The sequence below is a fragment of the Talpa occidentalis genome, unplaced genomic scaffold (genome assembly GCF_014898055.3).
Source record: "Talpa occidentalis isolate TD23 unplaced genomic scaffold, MPIMG_talOcc4v2.1 talOcc4.12, whole genome shotgun sequence".
In the NCBI taxonomy this organism is placed as follows: domain Eukaryota; kingdom Metazoa; phylum Chordata; class Mammalia; order Eulipotyphla; family Talpidae; genus Talpa; species Talpa occidentalis.
Genome location: NW_023601212.1, coordinates 70,970,238 through 70,983,028, shown reverse-complemented (window position 1 = coordinate 70,983,028; position 12,791 = coordinate 70,970,238).

The window sequence follows — 12,791 nt, the reverse complement described above, 5'->3', positions numbered from 1 at the left end:
GAGAGTAGCCATGGCCTCTGAGTCCTCCACTTACCTACCACTTTCCGAGTTTCCATTTTCTCATCTAAGAAAATGCAGGTAATGGCATCTGCTGACCAGGCTCACAGCTCCATAGAAAGACTAAAGGGTGGAAGCTGTGCAAACAGGTATAGCCAGGAGGAAGCACTGCACTTAGTGGTGAGAAGAAGGTACCCCAACAACAGCGCACCAGGAGGGACTGGCTGCTGGGAGGCCCACCCTGCCCCCACCTCTGTCCCCACCCCTGCCCCCATTTCTATCTTCATCCTTGGCCTCCAATGTCTAGCCCCACCTCTGTCTCCCACCTCTGCCCTCACCCCTTATACCCCCAAACTGCCCTACCTCATCCCCTCACCTCTGTTCCTGCCCATCTCCCCATTTTTGCTCCCCCCACTTCTACCACCCATGTGTGACTCCTATCCCTGCCCCCCAACATCTTCTCCTCAAGACCTGTCCACTGTCTCACTTAGCCCTGAACCAAAGTGCCAAGAGCATCTGCTGAGACAATTCAATAGAAAACTCTGAGGTAGGAGAGGTGAGCTGGTGGGGTGATGTGATGATAGGGGGGTGAAGTGGTAGAGGGACTGTTGGTGAAGTGGGAGTGATGGTTTTCCTGCCTTTCAGTATTATTTGGAACAGCCCATTAAATGTCCTTTAGTGATCAAGAAGCAATGCTACCTGGGCAAAGTCTTTCATTACACTCTGCGGTGACCAGGGACCCCAAAGTGACTGCATCCAGCCCTTACAAGTCCCTCCTGGGCTCTGCCCTGGAATATATGTCGTGGAGTCTCCCTGTATACATGGTAGAGCAGTGGGGAGAATCAGCTTTTCAGCTTTTGCAAGCTTCCTCCAAACTCTTTGGAAAAAGATGAGAGCCACATACTCCACACCCATGCCTTTCAAAGTGTGGGCTGTGGATCCCAATATTGGCAAGACAAGAGCCTGCAGGGAATGCAGATTCTCCACCAGGCCCCCTGTTGATTAGAATAAGAATGCAGGGGTTGTCTGCCCACTGAGGTTTGAGAACACCGCAGACTTTTGGATGTTCTATCGGCTCTGTGTCCACTCAGGGTCCTCTGTCATCCCCACCTCCAGCGAGGCCAGGCCCTGGCTCCCTGAAACGGTCCCTTCTCCTGTCCCCTCATTTCCAGACCCGCATATCCAGATCCTGTGCTCTGCAGGCAGAGGTGTGCACAGCCAGTTGTGACCTCCCTTTCAGAACCTGTGTCTAGGCCCCATGAGCTGTAGACAAAGGCCACGTCTCCCCATTCCACTGGCCAAGCTTTGTCTGCATTGCTGACCCCAGTGGCTGTCTGGGGTCAGCAGGAACTGATATGCCATGTGATCTGAGTGGAAGCTGGTGGGGGGACTCATGTCCACCCCTTTGCCCATGTGCATCCCTGAGGCCTGAAACACCTCAGGGCTCTCTCTCAGAACATGGAATTCCTCTCGGGGGCGACAAATCAAGCAGCAGACACTAAGAGCACTATAAGAAATGTTGCCACAGGGAGGAAACAGGAGAAAATCAAGTAGCTGATGGGGAATGAGTAGCAAAATAAGAGGGAGCCCAAGGTTAATGGCCAGCCTTGCCCTTTTGTGAGCAGCCGTGCAGGCGTTGGTGTGGGGTGTTGGCCCCGAGGCACAGATCCAACTCCTCAGGGGACAGGTGTGGGGGCCACATTTCCAGCCTCCTGACGGGCTCTCAGACTCTAGCCTGGCCCACCCCAAACAACTCACCTCTTGCTGGAGAGATTCTGCCCACCTGTCCACATCATACTCCGAGCCTCTCCCCAGAGTAAAGCCAAGCCTTCCCCAGAACCTGTGATCCTCTCTCACCTCCCCAAGCTGCACAAGAACCTGACACGATGCAGGACAGGCTGCTCCTATGGCAAGCTCCTCTTTCAGGCCTCCGGCTGTGTTGCATACCTCCCTTTGTCTGGCCAATGCCTACCTGTCCAGCAGGCTTGGCACAGTTGTCTGCTTACCTGCCATCATCCTCTGTGTCCTCTACTGGTGAGCGTGTACCTTGCCATGTACCTTGCCATGCTCCCCAAGTGTCTTGGGCAGAGAGTGACTGCCCCGTGTCCAGAGTGCTGGCCTGTGACTTAGGTGTCTATGCTTCCTTAGGTTAGCATTTCCAGAAACTTGTGCCCTGCTGGGCATGAGGTGTGCATTTTATCATTGAACTTGCACCTGGGACAGAGGTTAAGTACCTGTCCTCTGCAGGCTGATGGGCTCTTCACAGCAAGGAAAATAGTCTTCATGCTAGCAATTGTGCAATTTATCCAAGTGTATCTTGCTGAGACTGCAAACTACTGAGAAATGAACACAGATCTGTTCTCCAGAGCCAGGTCAGGCCCACCTCCCTCCGCCCTGAGTCAGCTGGTGGCTGTACTTCCACCCTGGATTCAGGTGGAGACCTCACCTGGAGGGATCTTCAGGTGAATGGGGTTCAGGCTTCTTGTTTCACACAAGACGGCTGGGACTGGGACATGTGGATGCTCCCCTTTTATGGTGACCTTGGAGAAATAGGACAAGACTTAGCCTGTGGGATGAGAGGGACTGGGCTTGGGAAGGGGACATGAACAGAGTCCACCTTCTCCAATCAAATCAGGCAGAATCAAGATTATATATTTATTGATCGTGAGCCTGCTCGGGCGCCCTAACTCCTCCCAACCCAGCTCTGGGAGGTGGTGGCTTGAAACCAGACAAGTTTCTTTGCTGGCCACCCCCTCAGCAGAGGGAAAACAGGCAACTTCAGACCTGGAGCCACTTCCTCTGGCCTTGCTGGAGGGGCCACGGCCACCTGGAGGAAGCAGTCAAGTGCATTTGCATACATTTGCATATGCTTGCAAATGCACACATCCAGCCTTTCTTTCTCAGGCGATTTTCAGTAAAAGTGATTATTGCACCTCAGGTTGTCATGGATAGATTTTGTTCTTCTCACTTTCCTTCTCACCCACCCACAGCCCTGAGCCCCACACTCCATGAGTGTGTGCGATTCTGGTGGGAAGGGAGGTGAGAGAGGGACAAGGTCTGAGCCAAGTGACCCCCAACAATGACACCTTCAGGGCTCACCGGAAGACAGCGACAGCCCTGAGCAGGGTCACTGTGCATAGAGAATCACACCTGCTGTGCTCACCCTAAGAGGACCACTGTGCCCAGCCCGGGTTCCTGTCCTCCCAGCAGCAGCATCTGCCATGCTTGCAGGCAGGGGACATCTAGACTGAGCAGATGTTCTTGGCGTGTCCCACACTTCTGCATGGTTGTGGGGCAGCGAGTGCAGCAGGTCAGTGAGCATGGGATGAGCGTTATAGGCATATGAGCTGTGAAGCCAGACAACCGGCTCCAGGAGCCCCTAGAATCTTTTCCCTATTTCCCCACATCTTCACACCTCTTCTCACAGAACCGACCCCTCTCTACGATTTGGCTCCTAGTGGATTCTGCCAAGCAGCCTGGGGTTTAGAGCCTCAAAAAGACCCAGAGGGAGACTTGTTTGCCAGGTTCTGGTTGTAACTAGTTGGCAGCATGACTTGATGCTTGGAGGAGACAGGAAGTCAAGCGGGCTGGCCCTGTGCTCCTGCACTGAGACCAGGCTGAAGGGTAGCAGGACATCCGGACCCTTCTCCTCTGGATTATTAAGGCAGAGATAAGACCTCCTTGCTGGTAGTTCTTGGGAGATTGCAGACTCAGAGAACATATAAGTTAAATGAGTGCACTATTTCACCAATTTCATAGATTCCTCATTCTCGTATATAAATTTATCAATTAACTAATCAGCTAAGATCTTGGAGCACCTCTGTCAGCTCTGAGGTGCCACTAGCTGAACCCTACAGGCACTCAACAAATACTAGCTAATTTTGCTGACTCAGTAAAGGGCTGTGCAAGCTGCTATCATGGACACAGAAATTAAAAATGTACACATCCTGCATCTAAGAACCATCTCAGAGCCTAGGCAAGTACTTGAAATATTTTATTAGTATTGAATAATTGAAGGTGTGTAACACAGTTGTTGACCGCAAAGTCAGAGAACAAAGGTGAATTCTCAGCTGTGTGACATGGGACTTGTCACACAACCTCTCTGAATCTCACTTTCTGCTAATGGTAGATGAGCAGGTACCTAAGACATAGGGTTGTTTGGAGCCTTAAATCAGCTGACATGGAATGAACCTAACACATTATTTGGCACAGAGCCCTTTCAAAATGTTAGCTGAAAAAAAGCAAGGCATCATTAGGTCCCAAAATATATGATTTCGAGTTCTCCAATTTTTAGAATTAGAATTAACCTGAAAAACCCTGTAATCCAATGTTTCCCAAATAATGGTCTGTGGATTGTTGTCAGTGTGTGACAAATTTCTTACCAATATGCAGTGAAATGTAAAAGCAAAAAAGATAATCTAGTAGTAGACTCTTCTTTCTTTGGTGTCCAATGTTCTTTTTCAAATGAGCTGATAAAGACAGCTAATCCTGTGTCAGCCCTCCATTTATTATTATTATAGTTGTTGCTTTGTTCATGACATTCGAGTCTGAGGACCTATCAGGCCAGCCTCTACCCAGTAGAGAGATTTTATAATATCTCTCGACTCCCCTTGAACACTCCTGGGTCAGGGTGCTGTCTGCTGTTTTGCTTGCCTTTTAAGAGCCCAGACAGAGCTAACTGAACAAATCTACCCTCTCTTCTGCACTAACCCTCTGTTAAATAGGCTAGGGGCATCCACAGTAAAAGAGCCGTGTGGAGGTCAAGAAGACCATGTGTGTGGCAGTGCTTTGTGTATGGGGAGTGGCACACAAAGGCTGTATCCAGAGCTACAGGAGAGGTCATTTCCATCAGCTCTTAGAGAGCACAGCATTCACTCTGCCACCCTGTGACTCCTCTGGACATGGGTGGAATGGCTAGTGAATGCTCCCCACAAAGCATTCACCCAGAATGAGCATGGTCTAATCAACTGTATGGCAATGAGACAGAGCTGGAATGGGGGTGGTCTTCAGGGTCTTGATTATGGTTCTGTAACTATTATTCCTTTATCCCTCCAACCTGGACATTTTGCACTGCACCACAATATCCGTGTGTCTTGTTTTCTTCCTGGCCAGCTAAACCCCCCAGAATCCAAGTACAGTAATTAATGGGAGCAACTAGAAGCCTTTTCCTTTTAATTTCCTTTTCAATACTATGACAATGTTTATATAGCTTTTTCAACTTAGAGATCTCTTTAGAAAAAATAGCAACAAAAATAAGAGTTTAACAGGACTGCCTTTCTTTTGACATCTGTTCCTATTTTATCACCTCCATTAAGCCCATTATGTCCTTCTTCCTGTTACGTGGGCTATCCCCTGAAAAAGCCATATGAAATTATTATTTTTCCAAAGATCAATGCACTCTGCTTTTTTAATCCATAACATGCTGTGCTGAGAAGTGGTGTAAAGTAAGTAGGAATAAAACGCAGAGACTCAGAATGCTGAGTGTGGAGCTAGCTGACTTGGATTGAAATCTCAATTCTGCTACTTCTTGGTTTTTTGACCCTGAGCCAGTAATTTACCCACTTGTTACTTAGATTCTTCATCTGTTAAAATATGATAAATATTACACCTACTTCACAATGTTCTTCTGAACAATCAGTGAGTTCATATATGTAAAATGCTGAGAATGATCCCTGGCAAACAATAAATCCTTGGTAAATATTGGGCATTCGCAGTATTACTGTACTTACAGGATCATGTGAGTTTTGGGATTTATTATGAGTTATGCCTTCCCCCTTTTCTCCATTGTGCTGGTCTTTATTCAATCTGAGCCCATCAAAGAGCTCTTTATGAAATCCCATGGGTTTTGTTAGCTGCCTGCTCCTTTTTTTTTTATCAAGATGACTGATGATTATTTTATTTGAATTCCATTTCTAAGAAATGCCCATCCCATTAAGGAATGGTGTTCCATCACTATTTTTTATCGCAGGTCATAAGATCATAATTCTTTACTCTAAAATTTTAGAAATCTGCCCTGATGTCTGGGGTACACCAATCTGAATATTTTAATTACTTTATTCATACATTGCCTGCTTCTCAAAAGGAATTGAGATGTTATATCTTATTAAATAAGAGGTCACCCTCTCATTTATTAGTTTTCAGAAATGCCATTGGAAAATGGGGGCCTTCCTTACTGGTCATAATTAAGTCCTGAATAGCAGTTCCCCCTCATTGCTTTTTCCTACCTACCGAGAGATTAAGTTGTCAGCAAGGCGAGAATTCATCAGATGTTCTGCACGAGACTTCCAGCAGATGTCCTGCTAGTTGAAGTCCCTCATCACTACTAGATCTTGCCTCTCTGCCAATTTATGCAATTCAGAGAAAAGAGATTAGAGAGACAACTACATGCTAATTGCCCATGTGCCGGCCTCATCTTTTCTGTAAGAACGAAAGTTTCGGGAGGACTCCCTATTATCATCACCCTTCATGCATGCCTGAGACTCTGCTAGATTTATTTTTTTATTATTATATCTATTCTTATCTAGACTTTAAGATTATTCCTTGTCATGGAGCTGCTTTGAAAGCAATATTGGTTAAAACTCCTTGGATATCTGACTCTGGGGCAGAGTACTGCCACATTCCACAAAGTGTACCCCTCATCCGGATCCCGGGAGAGGGTGCAAAATAGCCAGGTTCTTCATGGGCTTCTTTCTGTGGGTCTCTGACAGATGTCGGATCATCCCAAAGGACCATGCAGCTGGCCTGAGCTGTCGTTGGTGGGTTCGCTAAAAGTACTTCTATGAGTCTTCCGTCTGCATAGTAATTCTTGGTGTCTCCTCTTTCCTCATAGAAGGAAAATGTCACTGTTCATAATGTTCATGATGAAGTTAAATCGGATGTGAGTTCCTCAAGGGCAGGGGGTGACTCTGGCTTGCTCCAGATATCAAAGAAAGTCAGTGAAATGCAGTCAAGCAACAACCAGCACTTACTGAGCATTCACTGGGTGTCCGGCACTTTTGTTGAGATGAAAATACAGACAAGAATAAGCCACAGCTCTGCTCTCAAAAACACACAGGCAGAGTGGAAACAGGCATATAAACAGATGATCGTGACAAAGTATGGCGAGCACAGTGACAGATACCATCTGCCTGTTTCCAGGCACAGGGCAGGACACCCAGCCCACAGAGAGGCTTCCGGTCAGTGGTGATGCTGGGCCAGGTCTCCAAGTTCAGCAAAACACTCTGCTGTAAACAAGTGCAGCAGCTTCCTTCTGATTAGAGAGACACCAATCAGCGCAAAATGAGCCCCTTGGGAATGGCACCTGGGGTAAAAGAGCACCCATAACTCAGAGGTCGGGTAGGAGAAATGGTCAGGCGGCTGTGAGCAGCCTAGACAACAGCTTCCTGAAGAGGCTTTTGGGAAAATATGAGGACCCCAAGAGATGAACACCCCTATGAGCAGAGGGTGGAATCAGCCTTTCTTGGAGAGGATCTGAGAGGAGAGAGGAGTTACAGAGTGGGGGAGGACAGGGGCCAGGGGTGGCCAGGGCTGGTGTGCAGGGGTCAGGCAGCTGGAAGAAGTGCCTGCATTAAGGGACCATTCTGTTGAGATGCTCTTGAGAAGGGAAGCTGTCCTGTCCACATCTGGACCTGGCCACTCTGTTTTCTGAGGCTCCAAGTCATTGTGCATGCTCTGGCCAGCCTCAAAGATGGTGACCACAGCTCAGTCAAGCTAGAAGATCATGGATTTCCTGAGTTGACTCATGGAAGAAATACTTCTGGACACTTGAAATCTCTAGAAAATTTCTAGTCACTAGTTGGATGGAGGAAGAGTTGTTTCAAATTTTCTTCTATCACATCCACTTGGTAAGGTGCTCAGAACCTTGGTAAGGTCCTCATTGAAACAACTCCCCAGTTGAAATGGGACCTCTGTTGCCCAGGACAGACAGGGGCTGGCCAGGTATAGGGGGTAGGGGCGCCAGGCAGAGGGGAGGATGTGAGCACAGGGAGGAAATGTCTGCGCAGAGAAATGGACGCAGGTCAGTGTTGTGTCCCAACATGGGGGCAAAGGTGGCAGCAGGGGTCGGAGAGCTTTGCACACACATCAGGGACCATGAATCTTATCTGACATGCTGAGACATGAGATGTTGTGACTTGATTTGGAGCTAATTTAGGTAAGTTACTTTGGAGGTTACTTAGAAAGTGGCTCTAATTGACCTGATCAGAGACAGGATGGCCTGAACTAGAAGGTTATAGGAGGACAGTGGGGGTAAAAAGAAGGGATCAGTGTGAGGAAAATGAGCTGAACATGACAAGAGGAGCAGAGGAAGGGGAAGCATCAGGATGCTGTCTGCCCCGAAGGGCTGCCCGATGTCTGCATGGGCTGGGTGTCTGTCGATTATTTATGTCTACAGATCACTGTCCTCTCGATAGCTTTTCCTATTGCTCACACTGAATGCTGCTGGGGTGAACACTCAAGGGAAGTCAAGGGATTGATTCCAGTCTCAGGTCACTCATGTGTGGTCACTCACTGACAATGTCACTGCATTTCTATCAAAGTAGAGAGTTTGACCAGACCTGTTCTAAGGCCTTTTCCATCTCTGACTTTTCCAGTAAAATATGTGGACTGATACTGAAAATAGACCATAATTTATGACAATGTTTTCATAGGAAAATGTAGTCCAAATTTCAAACAATTAAGTTAAATGAGTTTTGGGGAGAACATTATAATTTAAGGGCTGCCAGTTCTCTCTTATATCATTTTCCTTGTCCCCCTCAGGTATAATTTCTTCATGAATATAAGTCTTGCCTGTCCAACAATTTTTAAAGAGACGATGACATATTTTTTGGATCCTGTGTGATACCTGGTACAGTGCCAAGCACATTTTCACCACTCAAAATTGACTTGCGTCAAATTAAATTGTGTCTCTCGGCAGGGGTTTGATTTTGAACCCAAATGCTGCAATACTTCAGGTAGGCATGCATTCTTTCATCCGTTCAATCACCAAATACTTACAGAGTTCATAACCAGGTGCAAAAAAGAATAAGACAGCAATGGTTTACTCAAAGAGTGAATAGTGTCACAGGTAAATATGTGTACAGGGCTCCATGTGAGCCAAGGGGGATGATGTGGAGTGGGAGAAGGATGGATTGTTCCATCTGAGATGATGTGGTGAGGCCATAAGAGAAGGCAGCAATGATGTCTATTGAAGAGAGAAAGGCACTGCCTTTGGGAGGCACGATACCTGCTTTGTCACCATGGAAAGTTCTATAGCTATTAACCCTGCTTGCAAGTCTTCCAGCTGATAACTTCCAGCTCTGATAACATCCAGAGATGTCAGGTGGGATTCTGGTGCAGCTGTGAGACCTAGGGGCAATTCTGCTGAAGGGAAGACCATCAGATCAGCCAATAGTCAGGCTCCAGCCCCTAGTTCCACATGTATAGAGAGATCACTGCACACTTCTTAATTGGGGGGCTTTTGGCAATCAGTCCAACATGTCTTACCCTCAAGTTGTTTCATTGGAAATGCCTGCTAAGCTTCCTAAAGATCAATGGATATGATAGTAATTAATGTCGTAGCCAATGGTGCCTGGGAGCTTCTATGGTCTGTGTAATTGTCCACAGCACTTTATGTATCAATTTTTCAATTCTCCTGGTAACCCTAGGAGACAGGTTCTCTTCTATCCTGTCTGTACCATTGACATCCCTTTGGCATGGCCATGCACCAGGAAGAGGTGGAAAAGGTCTCAAACCCAGGCACCGAGGCTCCAGAATCCACATTCTCTGATAACACTGCTCTACAGCCTCTTTTCTGGAACAATAAAACTTTGCATATTCAAGGTGAGCAATAATGTTGCTAGAATGCAGTAGAATAAGAGGACCAAATTGAAGACAAACAGAGGTAGTAACATAAATAAATAGGAGAAAATGCACATTACATAAATCTTAAGAAATGGAACTATTCCTCTTTTACCAGCTTCTTGGCAGGTTGTTCTGCTAAGGAGATATTAATTGCAAATGATATTAATTTACACAAACTCTTAGCACTTGAAAGTCATGTAGCAATTATCCACTCGAGTCTTTTCATTGAATGTTTAAAGATATGCCCAGAAGTTTCAGCAACTTAACTGAAGTCACACTGTGGCAAAGTAGAGAATATAAAACTATTTGCTAAGTGCAGAATTTAGAATTAGGATTGGGATATTGTTAAAAGATAATACTAGAAAATTTCTGCTGGGTGGTGAGTTGACCTCCTGTTTCAGTGTATTTCTTAATAATTGAATAATTGAAATGCTTCTCTAAGTTATTCTAGAGACATCCTCTCTTCATTTGCAGTGCTTCTTGTAGAAGATAACTTTGAGTAGGACCTCATTGCTCTAATTGCAGTCTCATCACCTGCTCTATGACATAGCAAGTCTATGAATTTATCTTCTTTGACATTCACAGCATTTACAGGTGGTTGCTTCTCCAGTCTCTAAGACTGGAGACTTCATATAGCTGGATTTTTATTTTCCTACTATAATCATTAAAGGGAGTTGCCTTTTTTTAGACTTGGGTTTGAGCCTCTTACCAGCACTCTTTGAATGCTTTTTAGTTTGGAGGGCAGAAATCTCTTTGAGCTGCCTGGAATCCAAGGTTCTGCTACTTTGGACTCTGGGCAGTGATTGAAGCCAACCTGATAAACTGATTTAGCTTATGTTCCTAGCTGATAAAGACTTTCTGTGTAATTCAGGCACAATGTGTGCTTCAGCAGGGGCTTCACAAAGGAATTTAGGGTTTCAGGACAGAGCCTCTGAGAGGCAGAAACTTGGGGAATGGAGCATAAAAAATAATAAATGAAAAATATGATAAAAACATAAGCAAAACTACTACCTTTGAAAAGTTTGGCCTGTGCCAGAAATATTGCAGAGTCAGAACAATATCTCCTTAACTGTTTTTAAAGTCAAATAAAGATGAGACAATTTTTGTCTGACTTTACCTATCTTCTGGTTTTTAGAGTATCTTCAATGCAACCTGGGGAGAAGACTGGATCACATGACTCTATATTACATTCTGTTTCTCATGGAGGTTTGAGTTTGGGAGAAAAGAGAACTTTATTTTTGGATGTGCCAGAGCAAACACAGGCTTAAATCTGTGTTGCAAAAGCCAAAAACATAAGTTTAAAGGCAACTTTTCAATTAATCAATTGACCAACCACTCAAATCTAAACAAATACCTGTTATGCATTTTGAAGACACCAGGATATAGGAAGGATTTATTCCAAACAAGACCAGAGTGAAGGCTCTCCTGGCTCAGCTTCAGAGGCACCTCAGGGCAGGGAGGTACTGGTTTTGCCCTGAATGCCTGGGCCATGGGGTCCTCCCTCCAGAGAGTGGCCTTAAGAGCACAGAAGTAATGTTTGGTTCAATGTCAGGGCTCAAGCCCGCTGCTATGGTGTAGTCAGGACATAACCCGTTGGCTCCAGCCCAGTGCCCTCGAGTTCAGGATGTTGGCGCAGAAACAGGTGCTATCCATCTGGACTGGTGAAGGCACATAATCTTCCGTGAACATGTGATAAAGGAGGGGGTCAGAGCAGCCCCCAAATAGCAGGCTGTGCAGCTACTCTTGCTGCTGAGTGTATTTCCACTGTCTCCACGCAAGAAAGGAGGGAGTCATTCCTCCACTTCAGGCCTGGGAACCCACACCCTTTCTCCATCACTTCACCCGATCCACCCCTCCCCAGAGCTGTTTTCATGTTCAGAGACCCTTTACTGCAATATGTAAGCTCTCGGTACACACGCCGTATCTGGGTGAGTAATTATAAGCACAGTTTTATTACTCCCGCTTGCATTTGCTGACTCATAGAGTAAGTCTTCATTGTCATCACCATCCTACTTCCTCCCTTTGACTTCTTTTTCCCCCAAGACCCAACTCTAATTCCAAAGTCATTTTCTTCACTTCTCTGGGTCACCAAGGAAGCAAGGTCCTTTCTATCTTGCCCTCAAGTTCCACACCTCATTCTGAAGCCAAATCTCTCAGCTCACCTGCTAGATTACAGCCTGGTGAGTTTCTCTCTCCAGCCTCGGATTTCCCTGGACAAATGAATAAGTGGCACACATTTGAGAAAACTCTGGGGGTCTGGCAAGCACAAGTCAAGAGAGATGACCATGCAAGAGGGATGGTCAGGCTTCCTGGAGTTTCACCCATCACATCCCATCTGAAATGTTGGTTCCATATGGGGAACACTGCCCAGATGTCAGGGGACCTTAAGGTCAGGAAGAGCGAGGGCCTAGAACCACATAACCACATAAACCATTTAAAATACTTATTGAGTAACTTTACTTCAACAACAGGCCTTTTTGAGTTCTACTGTATTATGCTAAAAAACCTTTGGTGGAAAATTTGATCTTCACAATGACTGTATGAGATACAAATGCTATTATCCCCATTTTAAGATAAGGATAGCAAGGGTTATGGCATGAGGTGACTTACTAGGTCATAGAACTGCTATGTGGTTGACCCAGGATTTGAACCCCAGTGATCTGACATTTGAGACCCTGTGCTCAACACCAGATCCCAGGGCTTTGTGCTGGGCATCCACACATCAGTGAAGAAGACAGACGGCGATTCTGCTCTCACCGGGTTTATAGTCCAGTTGTGCTGACACACGCTTGTGGTCCACTGTGACGAGGCTATGGCACACTCATGTACCTGTGGTAGAGCATCCCTGAACTTATTGTTTCCTGCCTCTGTCCCTGTAGCTATCCAGTCAGTGAGTGTCAAATTAGTCTACCTAAGGCACTGAAACTTCAAACTTACAAAATGACAATAAAACC